This window comes from Anas acuta, chromosome 24, assembly GCF_963932015.1.
Source record: "Anas acuta chromosome 24, bAnaAcu1.1, whole genome shotgun sequence".
Taxonomy (NCBI): Eukaryota; Metazoa; Chordata; class Aves; order Anseriformes; family Anatidae; genus Anas; species Anas acuta.
In genome coordinates this window covers 5,440,330-5,455,834 of record NC_089002.1, presented here as the reverse complement: position 1 = coordinate 5,455,834, position 15,505 = coordinate 5,440,330, and the positions used below count along the sequence as shown (strand labels likewise).

At 43.5% G+C, this 15,505-nt stretch overlaps 1 protein-coding gene across 3 annotated transcripts in view; it reads left to right on the top strand.

Moving 5' to 3' along the window:
- MAGI3 (membrane associated guanylate kinase, WW and PDZ domain containing 3) overlaps positions 1–15,505 on the top strand; it is a 60,660-nt gene that overhangs the window by 14,165 nt on the left and 30,990 nt on the right. The window lies entirely within an intron of this gene.

Here is a 15,505-nt window from a genome sequence, read left to right as displayed (position 1 = left end):
GCCTGTGTGTCGGTCATGGCTTTTTTTACAACAGTAACAAATGATGCCGTTGCATCTTGTCAGGTATATTCCTCCTGACACATAAACCCCTCCGCTGTACACGGTGTAGAGAGGTGCTGAGCTTTCAGAGCATATACTGATGTCCATCATACCAAGCACATCCAGCGTTGGTTTCATCTGCATGTTCTGACAGTGCCTTCAGGAAAGCCCAGTTAGATTCTTACTAAGACTTTAAACTGGCAGACAAAGAAAAGCCGGTCTTTGTTTCAGCACATTATTTGTTTGAACAGCAAGACATCTGCTTTCTTCTCTTTGCTGTTTCTGCAGAGCTGCCAGTAGGGACTGAGCTGTGAATTTTAGAATCCAAATGCTTTTGGTTAATAACAGGGAAGTACGAGCTATGCAACTGCTCCCTGATCACGAATCGATACGACGAGTAAAATGAGGAAGGAAGAGAAAATTGTTAGGAGAAGGAAGGTAGGGTGTTTGCTGGGGCACTTACTGGGGCGTTGCTTAGTCTCGCAAAATGCCTAAGGTAAAGCTGTTGCCATTTCAGTGCTGTGGTTTCTGTACCCAAAGCCAGTCCTGCTGAGCTTGCCTGAAGGTTGTTCCAGGTCTTTGCTGTAACTGCCCAGGTCGATGGCTTTTAAACTTGTAGGCTGGCATTAAGCGTTTGTTTTCATGCATCAAATTAATTCTACAGCCAAATAAAATGGACACGTGCAGGTGATCTCAGCTGGTGGATTTGGTTTGTTTTCCCCTACTACGTGCAGCTTCTAATGTTTTGTGGTTGTGTCCCTTCTGGCTGCCTTAAACAGGTATTAGATAGATTGAAATGCAAATTTGGTACTGAAGGTCACCTAAAGCTGGAAAGTTACAGCAGTTCCTCCTGTTTGGCACTTCCAATAAAGGTGGAAGTGCTCTTTTGACCCTGTTCATTTCAAGACCAAACTCGAAATCCCACTTCTGCCACGCTGTTTGACTGGCGGCTCCAGAGCGACATCTGAGTGCTAAGGTCGTGGTCTGGAGGGGTTGTACAACTGAAGAGGCTGCATTTAACACTGTCCCTTTTTGACAGGAGGGAGAGATCAGCAAGGCATGAAGTTCAGGCTATGGAATTTTATTTTAATCTTGAGTTCATTTGTCTTGGGAAAATAGTGCAAGTCAATCTGAGAGTACCGCATACGGGCTCTGAATAAGGAAGCATTTTAATAAGTATTTATTGTGGGTAACAGAAATATCTGCTCTGTGAAAGACTGTGCTCTGGTAATAGTAAAGCATTTCAGAGAGATTACTCCAGAATCTATATGGTCAGACAAGGGTGACAGAAAAGCAAATGATGCAATAAATACAGGAAAAAAACTACTGTGCTGTCAGTTTTGGTTTTCCTATCGGGGTGTGTGTACATAGCTGCCTTCTGATTGATTGTGAATTGAGAACAGAAATTAGATTTGGCTTTGCCTTCAAAGCTGTCTTGTTATTTGAAGTGCTTTCTTATGAGAATTCCATTTCTGTGTCAGTCTTGAATTTAGTGAGCTCTTTAAGCAGATATAAATGAGTCCAGCCTTTGGAGACAGCTGCATGAAGACGATGATTGGCAAGCTTCCCGAGCTGAATGCACCACAATCCAAGAGCTAAGCGCTCCCAAACTGAAACTTTTATGATTGTAACTGAATGACCCTTCCTGTCGCATAGGCTGTACAAGCATTGCTGTTTTGTTCAGGACATCTACCACGTGTAGAACTTCTGGAGGCAAAAATTAAACTGCAATCAACTGGTGAAAGTTGATCACTGATGATCTAGTAGATAATCGGGTGTTGGAGAGGAGCCGCTGCCACCCTGCAGCAGGAGCTGCACCGAGGCACCCGTCCTGGCACTGCCGTCCGGCCGAGGCTGCTCGGGAAGGTGAGGCTGCTGCTCTGAGGGCAGGTGGCACGATTCTGCCTCGTGCTCTCTTCCAACACTGAAGTAACCTCAAATAAATGCCTCGGGAGGGGGTGATGAGAATGTCTCTTACCTGCTGCCTGGCTGCTCCAGTTAGTCCTTTCAGTCTGCGAAGGAGAGATATGAGAGAGAATGTGAGAGAGATCACACATTCATTAGTCGTCTGAGGGTTCCAATATTAATCACCGTTTGTTAATAAACTCATTTACCACTTTCAGCTTCCACATGCACTGTTGAGGCTGCTTTCTTACTGACTACTGCTAGATAAGGAAAAGCAGAAATGCTGAGAAGCAGATGTTGCATGACCAAGTACCCAGCTGTGCATTAACAAAATGAATCTCATGGTGATTAGTTAACAATTCCTTGGCAGTCAGAGGCATATGTAAAACAGTAAACACAGCATGAGGAAATAATAATAATAATAATAAAAAAAATTAAAAGCACTTTCTGAGCTTAAAACACTGGCAGCATCAGTTCAACCATCTGTGTTACTGAGGAGCTGACTGTTGTGGGTAAGTCACACCAAGGTCAGTTGAGCTGACTTTGAGTCCGTAACCCTTTGGGAGCAGAATGCAACATTTCCATTTCCTAAGCACGAGGTGAGTCCTCATCTGAATGGCAGAGTGACTGAATAAGGGAAAATAAGTACTGTAGAGTTTTTACTTGCTGTTCAGTAAAGATGTTTAGTCAATGCCAGCAAACGCAGGAACTGACAAAAAGCCAGGCAGCCACCTGAAGTTAACTGGGGAAGTTGGAGCTGAAGTCCGTGTTGCCACTGTTACACGGCTGAGCGCGTGTGAAGGAGGAAGATAAAGATCGGTCCGACCTTCTGGCTGTATATATAGCAGAGCGGTGGCTGCAGGTACAGAACTCTGTCCTCTGCAATATTTTTTTCCGCAGTGCCTTTTTATTGCTCATTAGAGAAATGATTTAGTTTGTGCTGCTCTATGAATGTCGCCACCCTTCCAGTTTTATCCCCTGCACCTGTTTTGCTCACGGGTTACTCATCACAGGTTACAACACTCTGAAGAGCAAATTTATAGCAAGCTTATAAGGGGCTTTTAAGCAACTTTAGAAACTATAACACTGCTTTTTAGCAGTTGGGCATGAAGGAATTTATTAGGTTGAAGAAGTATTTACAAAAATCTCTGAATGTTAATTCTGAATTACATTTCTCTCTAGGAAGAGGAGAGAGCCTTTTGTTCGCATTGGTCAGAGGGTATGGTTTTTAGTGTCGGCATTTCCCCAGACGTGCCAGGCTATGATACTGCTAAATTTGAGCATTTAATCGGAATAACTTTGGAAGAGAACTTCAAATTCCTGGTTTAGAATAAACATGCATTTTCTAATTTTTTAATGTATTTTGAAATGTCATAATTAGCATGCTGTGTGGTTTGTGGCATTAATGGGTTGCATCATTACATAGAAGGTACTTTTCCTCCCTGCAGAAGCGCAGAAATCAAGCGGTGACAGCACAGTACTGTTGGTCCTTGTTAGCTTGTGTTTGGCTTCTGCTATTGCAGATGTCTTCTAGTTACTGTCCAGCAGTGCTGAGGAACAAATGAGATTCCACAATAGCTGCTTCGGCAATCTGCTTGATCTTTAGATGTGTTTTCATGCAAATAGATTACAGGAGGAGAGCACTTTAGATTTCAAAGTTAAATGAAGGAATTAACTCACGTTTTCGGAGCGTTTTGTGAATCAGACATACTGAGTGTGTTGCACTGAAGTCCTGTGCACAGTCCCCCTGGAAGCTTCCGTAGGTGCAGATTTAAATTGAATCGATTGCTCTGAGGGACCCTGTTAGCAATTGTTAGCAATTTCAGTGACTAGGCCACTTGTCTTGTTTGGACTTTGCTGGAAAGCAATGGAATCCCAAAAGCTGAGCAGGTCCTCTGCTGGCATTTAGCTTTTCTTGCCTGCTCTTTCCAGAAGAAGCAGTATTTCTTACTTAATTGAAAATCCTGGGTGCCATAACTGAAAATAAATCGTAGTAAATGAATAGTGATGAGATAATAGGATATGCCGTGTGAGGGATAAGATAAATTCCTTTCATTTTCAATATTGCACAAGGATCAACACAGAGAGAAATGTTCTTTCCTTACATGATTACTTTGACAACACGCCATTAAGATCATAAACACAATTTTCCTTGCAGACGATGTTCAAAATTAAGTTAGAACAAATTTTAGTTCACTGAATGAAGCTGGTGAGATTTGTGAGGGTAATGGGTGGCTGTGGTTGCTCTGGGGCCGAGGTTTGAACCAGAGCAGACTCCGGGAGTCGCGGGCCCTTGGCTGCCTCTGGGTTCTGCGGCTGCAGCTTCCCCCATAGAGGTATTGCCAAAAAATGGACAGAAAGTGTTTGTGGCTGACGTCTGCATACAGGTGAAAGAGAGAATTGCCTTACTTCCCAAATTGGAAGTAGTTTGAAAGATGCTGGTAGGTCTTGTAAGTGTTATTTTCTTACTTGTAGGTTACTGTTAGGAACACTGTGTGATTTGGGTACACTTACAGTAAAGCTACATAGTGGATGCTCAGTACATTTGCAGAGGCATTCTGGGGAAAAAAAAAATTGTCGTTTTGGATTCCTCATGGGTTTGACTTAACCACAGTTGACACTAAATGCTGCTTTGTAGGTTGTGTTTTGAGAGGAAGTCTTTTTCTTATTTTATTTTTATGAAATTGGTATGACTTAGGCAATCTGAAAGTTGCAGTGCTGTTTATGCCAGAACTTTAAAATGTCAGCGTTTATCCTTTCCTCTAACCAGCTTGTTTTTGCTGAGAAATGTGTTGAACAATCTGTGAGGAACACAAACCTGTTTCCTTCCAACCAGGCTTATGTAAAAGAGGACATCTATAAGAAACACTTTGCAGCCTTCACTCCCGCGTTGGCTTTCCGTATGCTCAGTCCGGGCGGTTGCAGGGACTCTGCTTTGGTGGATGCTCATCGCTTCTTACCAAGAGTTACAGCACACGCTGGTGTACCCCGATCCTTAGTTACTGTGGCAGACTGAATAACGCTTCTCTCAGTTCCAAAATTGAGAGAAATGTGCATTGTGTGTGTCAGGCATTCGCGTTAGTCATGGCCAGTGCACATCTGGAGTTAAAGGGGTTTTGCTGAGTGTACGCATTAGACAAAGGCAGCTTTTTGTGGGGGGTGTTGTTGTTGCTGTTGGTTTTCCAATTCAACTTGAAGATGTCTGTGATCAATACGGCTGTGACCACAGCACATTTGTTCGTTTGATGCAGAGGAGTGCTGCCCTAGGACTTAACGCTGATATTTTTAAATTCCTGGGAGTCCTTGGGAGCGCAGGGAGGCACCGCGCTGTTCTCTGGAGCTTGAATTTATTGCTGCACTGCCTCTCTCTGGCATAGCAGCAGCAGCTATCCTTAGGGAATGTCACAGCCTGTGCTTTGAGATGCTGGGATTTCCTGAATTCCTTGAAAAGCCTGTCTGAGAAGCTCTAGTTCTCTCCCATCAGCATCGCTGCAGCTCTGTTGCTTGCTGTTGTGGCGGGTGCGTGGCAGGCAGACCCTGCCCCTCCTGTGCTTGGGGGGCCTTGCAGTCGCTGCCCTCTGGCCTGGGGTTTGGGTACACATAGCTTGAAATGGGCTTTATCGGTTTAAAAGTGAAGAAGAGCAGAGTGTAGCAGATGGAAAATAAGGTAGCTGCTATCCCTGTCTTTTCAAAAGTAAATGAATTGTGTAAATGGCTCTGCTCCACAAAGGTCAGCGATGGGACAATTGGAAACAGTAGGGAGAGGAAGCTGAGAGGCAGAAAAATGCCAGTTTTGCCTGTGGTTCATGGTGATTCTTCATTTTTTGTGGCCGATCTGCTCCCAGCGTGCAAAGCTGAACTGTGCGCGAATAGTTTTTTTGTGGTAAGAGACAAATCTCCAGCCCGAGTTCATACAGACAGAGCTGTCTGTTCAACACAGCAATGGAACCAGCGCGGGCTGCTGTGGGGAAACTGGGCTCTCAGGAGAGCAGCTGTGTTAAAGCAACGTGGAGTGGAGATGTTGGGATGGGGCTGGTGTCCCCGGAGGGAGCTCGCCCTCTGCGCGGCCGGACGGGTGGCGAGCTGCTGCTGGCTGTGGTGGTGAGTCCCCGAAGGGTTTGCTGTGCTTCGGAACAGAAATACGGTGTCGCTGTCAAACGCCGCTCTGCCAGTCTCCAGACTGAAATAGGTTAGTGGGCCTAGAAATTATGCACAGGATAATTGCACGTCTTGCTTCCTATGAAAAGCAGGCTAAAAATAAGCGTGCGTATTATTTGAATAAGTTCTAATCAGAGCACGCTGGGAAGAGAAAAAAAAAAAAAAAGGAAAAAAAAAAAAAAGGTCTTGGCATGCAAACATGTACCCTTCTGCTGGGAAAATAATGCCAAGTCCCAAACAGATTAAATCGCTTGTGTAACACAGAGCAGCTGCAAGGACATTTTTCTTTGGGGATATGACTGAAATGTGTCATTCTATAGAACTTCACGCTGCTTAAGCAATAAGATATGGTATGTTACACGTATGTCTGCATGTGAAACGTGACGCTCACGTAGGGCAAACACCAGGGCAGACAGCTGTTGCCCAACACTGCAATGGGTTAACCTGTAGAAGTGCCCTGTTTGGGATCCTTTGTTAGGGTGGGCTATTTAAACACCACTCATTAAGTGCTTGGTAACTTTAAATTTACACGGCAGCTGCAGGTTGTCAAAGGGCAGCATTGGTATTAAAACAGTTTTGTGACAACGTTCTGTTCAGTTGTGTATGGTAACTCTGCTTTCCAGAGCAAATTGTTTCCTTGCAGTCTCAAGAAGTCATTTTCTCTAGTGTGACTATACTAAAACCGCACGCATTGGGAATTTAAGGAAAGGAGTGGCAGATTGTTTATAAATTGGGAAAAACAAGCCATAGCTATCCTGAGGAAATTCACTTCTGCTGCCTGGGTGCTTGTCTTTGCGTATGGGGGGGTTATTTTATTTTTATTTTTATATTTGTTAATGTATTGTTATAACCTCTATCAGCTACAGAGGATTCTGATTTTGTAGCTCCCAGTACAAGAGGAGCAGCGACAGAGACTGCTCCTGCCAAACAGCCTCTGTAGGTGTAGTCATTTGTGCGCTGATTAAACCTCAGCAAGAGATTGAGTATGTGATTAGGAAGCCTTAATAAAGTAGTCAGTGCTATTATTAGAGCAACCCAGTATTATAAAATTTTTGAACAAGTTTGTGTATTACCAACCGTCGTTGTTGTTTTGTCCCATCAGACTTCTGTAGCGCTCTCCTTTAATTCCCTTCAGCCCTGTGTGGTGTCACCGTGCAGGCTCCATCACCAGCCTGATCCTCCCAGCGCATCCCGTTCTGTCCTGCTAATTGTGCCCTGTGTTCATCTCCTGTGGAAAAGTCAGAAACCTGCTGACTCTCACGCTTTGCATTTCTGTCTTACAGGAGCATAGTTAGATCTTGCGAATCTAAGTTTTGTTTTGTGAGGGGTTTCAAGCTCTCGAGCTGTGTTCACTGAGCTTTCTAGATACCTGTGTAAGTCCTTGTCTCTGTTTCAAACCAGCAGTGGCAGAGGCGCTTTATCTGGATTCTCGTTTTCTGTCATCAGCGCGAATGCATCTTATTTGAGATGGAAATCATGGATGGAAATCGTGTGCCATTTCAGCAGATGAAGTGCTGTGGGGACTGCTAAAAATGAGGACAGGAACAAACAGAGCAGTGCTGGAGGCGAAGGGAAAGGGCAGCTCCAGTAGTAGCCAGAGAGAATCATGGTTTTTCCCTGCTGACCTGCAAGTACGGCTTAATCTGGTGTATAAACAGCAGTATCTCAAGGGCGACTTTCCACACAGAAACTCTTCCACTGACTTCTTCCCCCCCAACCATCTTATAGTATCAAAACGCAGAATACTGTTCTGAGAGCTGGGAGCAGTAGGAGAGATGTATGTCTTTGCTTTTAGGTACTATCCTGCAGTAATTAAAAGCAAATTCTCTTGAATTGTGGTTGTTTCAGAAAGTTGTAAAACGCTCTATCTTCCCCGTGAATTACGTGTGCTATATGCTGCCTCCCAGTAAAGTGTGGGAAGCATCTTGAGAAAAATAGAAAATTAAAATATGTATTCAAAATATAGCAAATCTTTATAAATAGGTGAAAGATTGTTGATCTGTTCAGAGCTTTTTTTTTCTTTTTTTAAAGAAAATACCAAATCAAAGAGAGAAGAAAGTCTCCATATATTATGTAAAAGGTCAAACTGTTCTCTTGTGGAAAGTTCTTTTGCATTTTTCTTCCCCGCTGTTAAGTTGAAGGAAATGGTTATGTTTGCATTTTATTTGAAACCCATTCATTATTTTAAATCATTTGAGTTCTACTCATATCTCCTTCAGTTTCTGATCTTATATCAGAAACAGCTGTACAGTTCTTTGTGCTTTGCCATTCTCCTGTTTAATAATAGCTACGCTAAAATACTTGGCATTATCAGAGAAAAGCCTACCCATTTGTAATTCTCCTGACTCTATTTCCATCGTTAATGGATTTTTATGTGTGTGCAATGTATTACTATAATTATATCTGATAATATTATATTCGAAGCTGGCATCTGCAAGTTTGAAGTTCTTCACTCAAAGGATTTTCGTTTTAAAAATCCTTAAGGCTGTAGGCAGACAATGTATCAGGCTATGCTTCTGCTACCAGTGCATCACGTAGAACAAACTTAAAATGATGCCTGCTGTCATTCACGGAAACCATGCACAGGCTGAGAATGTCTGTAGATTTAATGAGATATGCAAAAGAAAAAATAGCATTCGCTGAAAAATAATGAATTGAATGTGTTGTCCACCAGTTTACCAGCGTTTCTCATCATCTCTCATTTTTTTCAAGATGCATGTTTCATGTTAACCCCACTATCTATACTTTACTTTCATGAAGAGATGAATGCCTCTTGACAAAACTGTGCTGGGCCGTGATGAAGGCGAGTCATGTAATTATATTAGTGTATTGCAAAATATTTAGGTTTTGAGTCTGGTAGTGCATTTATGTGTTGATTTCCTACCTACATGTTTCCAAATACAGCTGGACTTAATTTACAACAACTTCTGCAGTTTTCTGTTGGTACACATCACCGTCAGGCTGCATTATGCTGCTGCAAGAGCTGCTGGCAGCACCTGAGCAGGTCGGAGGGAGCTGCTCCACTGGTGCTCTGCCACCAGGGCCCCTGCAGTGCAAGGCTTTTAACTTGAGCCTTACTGATGCTGTATTTGTTTGGTACGTGTTCTGGAATGTGAGGCAAATGCTTTTACCTTCAGGTGGTTTAAGGAAAAGCTGTATTTCTTGCTGTTTGTGGTTAGACAGGAGCTGCCACCCGGGCTGTGGGCAGGGGCAGAGGAGTCTCTCCCACCATGGACTTCATCCTGTCTGGAGCTGGAGGATGCGCTTGGTAGATGGTAGCAGATGCTTCTTTCATCTGTGAAAAACCTTTTGGATTCATAATGCTGTGTCCTTATTCCTTCTTTCCAAGATTGTCAACTATGACACATCTATTTGCAAACTGAGGCAATTGTTAGTTGGGTAACAAGTGTTATTTTCATATACCAACCAAATGGCACTGAAAGAATCCCTGTAAACGCCATTATGTTCTGCCAGTATTTTCTTTCTTCTTCCTTCTGCACTAAACAAAGGATTTTTCTCATGGTACATGAGGATCCCAGCCACAGACATTCACTATCTAGAGGCTTCTGTTACAGTTGATTTTGCTGTTCCTATACTGCCAAAAATAAAAAACGGAAGCATAGAATACAGGCTCCTGCTGTTCACATTTCTTCACTTGTCCTTTTCAGCTCTGCGTGTTGTTTCAGAAGAAATCAAGCATTATTTGCCAATGTTTTTTGTATTTATTAAAGATTGTTTAGGGATGTACCTTTCAAACTATATTTTAGTTATCTTCAAAAGTTAAAATGCTTTTAATGAAAAAGTTCATAAGTAAACACAAAGTCAAATTATTCTTGCATAGGTTTACCAACACTGGACTCGTATATTGGGTGGAATGTTTCCACCACTGTAAGATATCAAGGAAGCACTACAACACAGTGTATGTCGTGATGGTCAAGACTGAGGACTGAGAAACAGTCTCCCTGAATCGGTCACCACATTCACTGAAGATCTTAAGGCAATGTTCAGCAAAGGCATGTGTTGATCACTCCTTAGATCATTTTTAGTGATCCTTTTCCTTTTTTTCTTTCTCTGATTCTCCCTCTGCTGATAGCAGTGGCAGTAATTTCAGGAGAGCTCAGCTCTTGATGTCTCTTCTATGTCTGCTCCCCGTCTAAATCTCCAGAAAGTCTCATGTTGAGGGAGAAGGTGAAAAGTCTGTTAGTATGGCCAGAACAGATTACAATATATTTTTGCTCTTTTTTTCATGGCCTTTAATAATCTAAGTTTTGTTGTTGTTTTGTGTTTGTAAATGTATCATTTGCACTTCTTATTAAATATATATATATATATTTATATATATGCTTTTTATGTATTTGGTTCTTCTCCCACATCTCTCTTCTCTCATTCTAGAAAATGAAGTTCCATTCTTTACCTTGTCTGTTCTGTTCATTGTGCAGAGGAAAACTTACGTCTTTTGACAGATTTCTGTTTTAGGACAAATGTCACTACCTAACCTAAATGTCACTACCCGTAACCGAAGTGATACAGCAAATCAAGATGCCCTTATGATATCTCAGCCAAAAAGCATGCCCACTGTGGCCGTTTGGAGAATCTCAGCTGAATACTCAACATCAGTAAGTGGCTGACAGTTTCTGATGTCAGATCTGGCAATCAAAAGACGTGATTAATTTAGACTTTCCGAGCAGAGCAGTGTGGACCTACCGCTGTTTGAGTCTCATTAAAAGGCAAACAAGCAGAAGCGCACATGGCACATTCCTGAGGTGATTATCTGCTTTTAGTCTTCTGAATGTCCTGCAGCAGCCTAACTCCAAAGCGGCCTGTAATTGCTGGGTAGCATATAGGTGCTTATTAAGTTTTGTCTACTGAACCCAGTGATTTTCATTCTCGTTGTCCCCTACAAAATAATGCAGCAGCTGATTGCTCTTTTAAGAAGTTGTTGTTACCTAGTGAATAAGCAGAAATTGCTTCGATTGGAGATCAGCCCATATCTGGACCAGGATACCTGTTCCAGACTGATTGCTGTCCCAGATTCGGTCACCACCTCAACCTTCTTATCAACCTGAATTTTTCTATTGAGCTCCTCTCTTTGTGACAGGCAGTGTCCAAACCTCTGCTCCGTGTGGCTGGTTTGAACTGCACTGATGAGGGACGGGAAGTGCTTGGTGGAGCTCTCGGTGGTCTGCAGCTGCCAAGCTGTGCTCCGTGGCGGTCCCAGGACTGCTGCCTCCTCTTTTTCCATGAAGGAAAAGCCGATTTCTACACAGCACTCTATCTGTATTTCTGTCCCGCAATCTTAGCTGAGCTGCACCTGCTAAGTAGGTCAGACATTCTCAAAATTTTGCCGTCTTTTTCATCTTTAATTGAAGTAATTTGAACCTCCTACATGTTGTGCTGAGGACGCAGCGGAATGTTTGCTAGGTGGGCAGCCTTGTGAAGCGAGTACTAAAGCTGCTGTTACTGCTGAGCGTTTTTGTCTTTTGCTTCTTCTGTGAATGCTGTGATTCTTCTTCGTGCTTTTAGGAAGAACTTATTGTATGCGATTAACGTGCATGTATTTGGATCTGTAACTCATGCTGGATTATCAGCTGTGAGTAATTGCCGAGGAGTATCATAAATTCAGTGTTTTGCACACTAATGATAACTTCGGTGTCTTAGAGCGACGTACCTGCTTTGTGTACCTGCAAGTGTCTTTAAATGACTTTTGCATACTCGAGTCAAAGATCAATTAATCTTGCTTTATATAATAAAGTCCTAGATTTAATTAAATAGTAAGTTTTCCACTCGATCAGCCCGACAACTCCTGTTGCAGGGGGCTGCCTTTGCACAGGGCCGTGTAGCCTCCTGCTGCCCCTCGGTGTTCCCCGTGGGGCTGTGGCGGGGCTGCCAGGGCGGAGCGAGGCCTGGTTCTGCTTCCTCCCACGCTTTGTGCCCACCACAAGGCAAAATAATCCTGTAGCCGCATCTAATCCGCGCCTTTTTCATTCTTTAATGCCCCCAAAACCCTCTCAGGCGCTGCTGTGGGAGGTTAATCCGGAGAGCGGGGGGGGCTGAGGGGATTTAGCGGTGCCACCGAGCGCCCGCACACCTCCAGCGCCCCTCTCCCAGCCTTTCGCCTGCCAGGGCCTTTGCGACCTGACAGGGACATGGAGTGCCTGGAACAAGCTGCAAAACGTGGAAAGTTGCCTTTATGGTTACTGGTGTTTTTGAAAGGAAGCGAGGCGTTTCCACGAGGCCTTCAAAGTGCCTTGTGTGAGCACACGTCAGGTGTTCCGTGGGTTAGCAGCACCGTTCAGAAACGCTTGTGAAATTATTTTGCCGTCGCTCCTCACTGGGCAGCGACGTAAAACCCTCACGGACTGAATGCTTAGAAATTACCCGCCCATTAAAACTTTCACCTCAGCTGTTTGCCAGCATTGGTAGTTCAGAACCACACCTCTCTGTATGGGGTTAGCAGCACCCTTTCGGTACATGTTTGTTTGTACCCTGGACACTTCATTGCTGCCACAGCAGGTTGGCTCTGGGCAGCACTCCATGGGTAGCCCTGCTCGGGTCAGCAGCCACAGCAGCGTTCACCTGTGCAGTTCGTGAGGAAACAAGCAAAATGGAAGCCCTTCTCCTCTCTGTTTCTCTCACTCATGCTTGTGTCTGTGCTTCGCAGCGCGTTATTTTGCTGCGGTGCTACTCAGGCCTCTTTTTGTCCTTCATAGGAGCTTAGTTTTCCTTGCTGAACTGCAGTGTGTATATCCTCACGTAAACAGGTCCCTTGTGGTTAATTTAAATGAAATCTGAAAGCAAGAGGCTTGTGCCTGTTCATCTTAGAGAGACGAATGGTATAAAGTATGTTATTCCTCCCGACTGGCCGCTGTGTTTCATGTGTCATCCAAAAGAGACAGCTCAGCAGCACAACAAGCAGCAGCCTTGCATTTATTAGGTCATTTCAGGGTCTGATACGTGAGGTCTTCCGAGAAGCTCGTGTGAAACGATGTAAAGCAGCATGTTAAACTCCAGAAGGAGGAAGTAACTGCCTTTTACATAAGAACAAGCCCTAGAGGTTGCCTAAAGCATCCTTGCTGTTACTTTATTTTTCTGCTTCCTAATGCATACGGTTCTCCACGTGACCTCCCGTCATTTTCTCGCTGCTTAGTGTGTTGTTTGACTTTCTCCTATTTTCCTCCGGCAGTGCTTTCAATCTTCAGCTTAGTCTTCCTGCTCTCAGAATGCAGTCTGATGTGCGAGGTTTTTAGTGTTAAGATTAACCCCGTAACGTCGCCATATCCTTACAGACAGCTTTGGTTTTCCTTTTTCGGGACTGAGTTGTATTTATTGAAAAGGGCTTATGAGCTCTTAAATTTTAAAACACGATGAGGGGGAGATCAGTGAATAAAGCCTCTGCAAGTCTACGTCCATTTCAGAATTTTACCTCTTGCCAAGTTTTCCCTCCGTGCAGCACTCTGAACATGGCTAACAACCAGATCCATCTGCCGGAGTGAAATACGCGCGTATTGATCTGCCTGAGTGAAATGTGCTTGTGTGTTCAAGTGCAGTGCTATAGATCTGTCTTTGGCAGGGAGATGGATGGACCGTTTCAGCGGTAAAACATTTTTAATGTTGAGAAACCATCTTGTCTACAAACAATGAAGAGATTTGTGGTAACAAATGGAAAATATTTTTCTTGCTGGAGATTACACCATTTGTTTTCATTTTCCATGACATGTTTTGCTCATTATGCTGCAGGAAGCAAACCCAAAGCTTTGTAAAGAAAGGCTCATGATGGCAAAACGGGGAATTCAGCTCAGGGCTTGCTGCCCTAACAGCAGAGAGCGCATAACCCAGGGGAGCACCACGCCACGGCGGGTCTCCTGGCTGGGGGGGAGCGGGGCACAGAGGGTTATGCTGCTCCCTCCGCCCCCATTAGCGGTAATTATTTATCGTTTGTTTTACTCCTGGCAAGCTGTGAGGATTATGCTGTGGGGTCTTCTTAATGCTGGAGAATGCTTTTTGTGTTTCTGAATGTAGTTTTCAAATAAATGACAAAATTAAATGAGGGTGAGAAAGAGACCTTGGAGCTGAGGGCTCCATGTGCTGCAGGAGGTGTGGGTGCGGTGGGCTTTCTGCTCATTCCTCTGGGGGCTTCGGGTCTCTTTCGGTTGCTTTCTGGTTCGGGCCATTTTATGGCAGACCTCTGCAAAGAGAAGGCTGGTAGGCAATCTGGCATGGTTTCCCTTCTGAAGGTTATTTTCAACACAAGATTGTTTGGAAATCGGTTTTCAGTACTGTAGGCAAGGTGTTTCCTTAAATATCAGGACGTGTGAATACTTTAGATTTCCCCACGTTACCTATATTTTCTAACTAGTTCTTGATGATGTTACAGAACCAATTTTAGCTTTTTAAAAATCTTAAATTCTGAACAAGATTCAGTGTTAAGAATAATCTGTTCTTATCACATTTTTCAGCATTTTGTTTGAAGTTCAGCCCCATAAATTTTGTCATACCCACTGTATTCTTTGGTGTGTCATTTGTACTTCCAGACAGATCACCACATTCTCTTCTCCACGCTCCACCTTATGTTGTTAAGCTGTTAAAGACTTAAAACTGCTTAAATTTTGGGGGGTTGTTTCTGTTTTTAAATGCAACAAACAAACCCAACAATGCTGGTACTAGTAGTTGATGCATAGAGTTACTGATCTATTATGTATGGAGAAGGGAGGTATAGACTTGCAGAATGAAAATCTGCAATGAACCTCGCTGCAGTGACGATGTGGTTTGGAAAAATATGGTTGGTAGTAGTGGAAGGGATTTTTGTGCAGCGCACACATCAGATTGACATTTAGTATCAGGACAATAACCTTGGTTTTAAGGTGCAGATGAGCTTTGTGTTAGGACTGATGTGTGTCTGATGCCCCATTCCCTTCTCTTTGACACTTTGAAGTGGTTTTCTTCAGCCGCTGGGTCTCAGCAGACTTCAGAGGCCCTTTTAGAATCACTCATATGGCAGTTTTCTTAAGTTTCATCACCTGTTGCTGACTTAAAATAAGTATGGACCAATCCAATTTTTGTTCCCATTGAGATGTACCAGCATAGGCATGCTACTGGCCATCTCCTGTATTGGTTCTTAAAGACAAAGACTAAAAGCCTTTTTCCCTGAAGCCCTGAGTGTTCTGCTATAGTACGTAACTTAAATTTATCAGGGTCACTGAACCCTATTTAATGTGCTTTCTGGGAAGATGACAGGGTACAAAAGATTGTTTTGTACCCTTCTGTCAGAAGGATGAAGCAGTAACACAAGAGCTCAGTTATTTGTGTGCTAAAGGGGCCATGGCTATCTGGTGATATGACAGATTTGCTAATGATACCTGACAGAAGTATTGCAAAGAAATAATTGTAAAAAAATCTTCTGTCA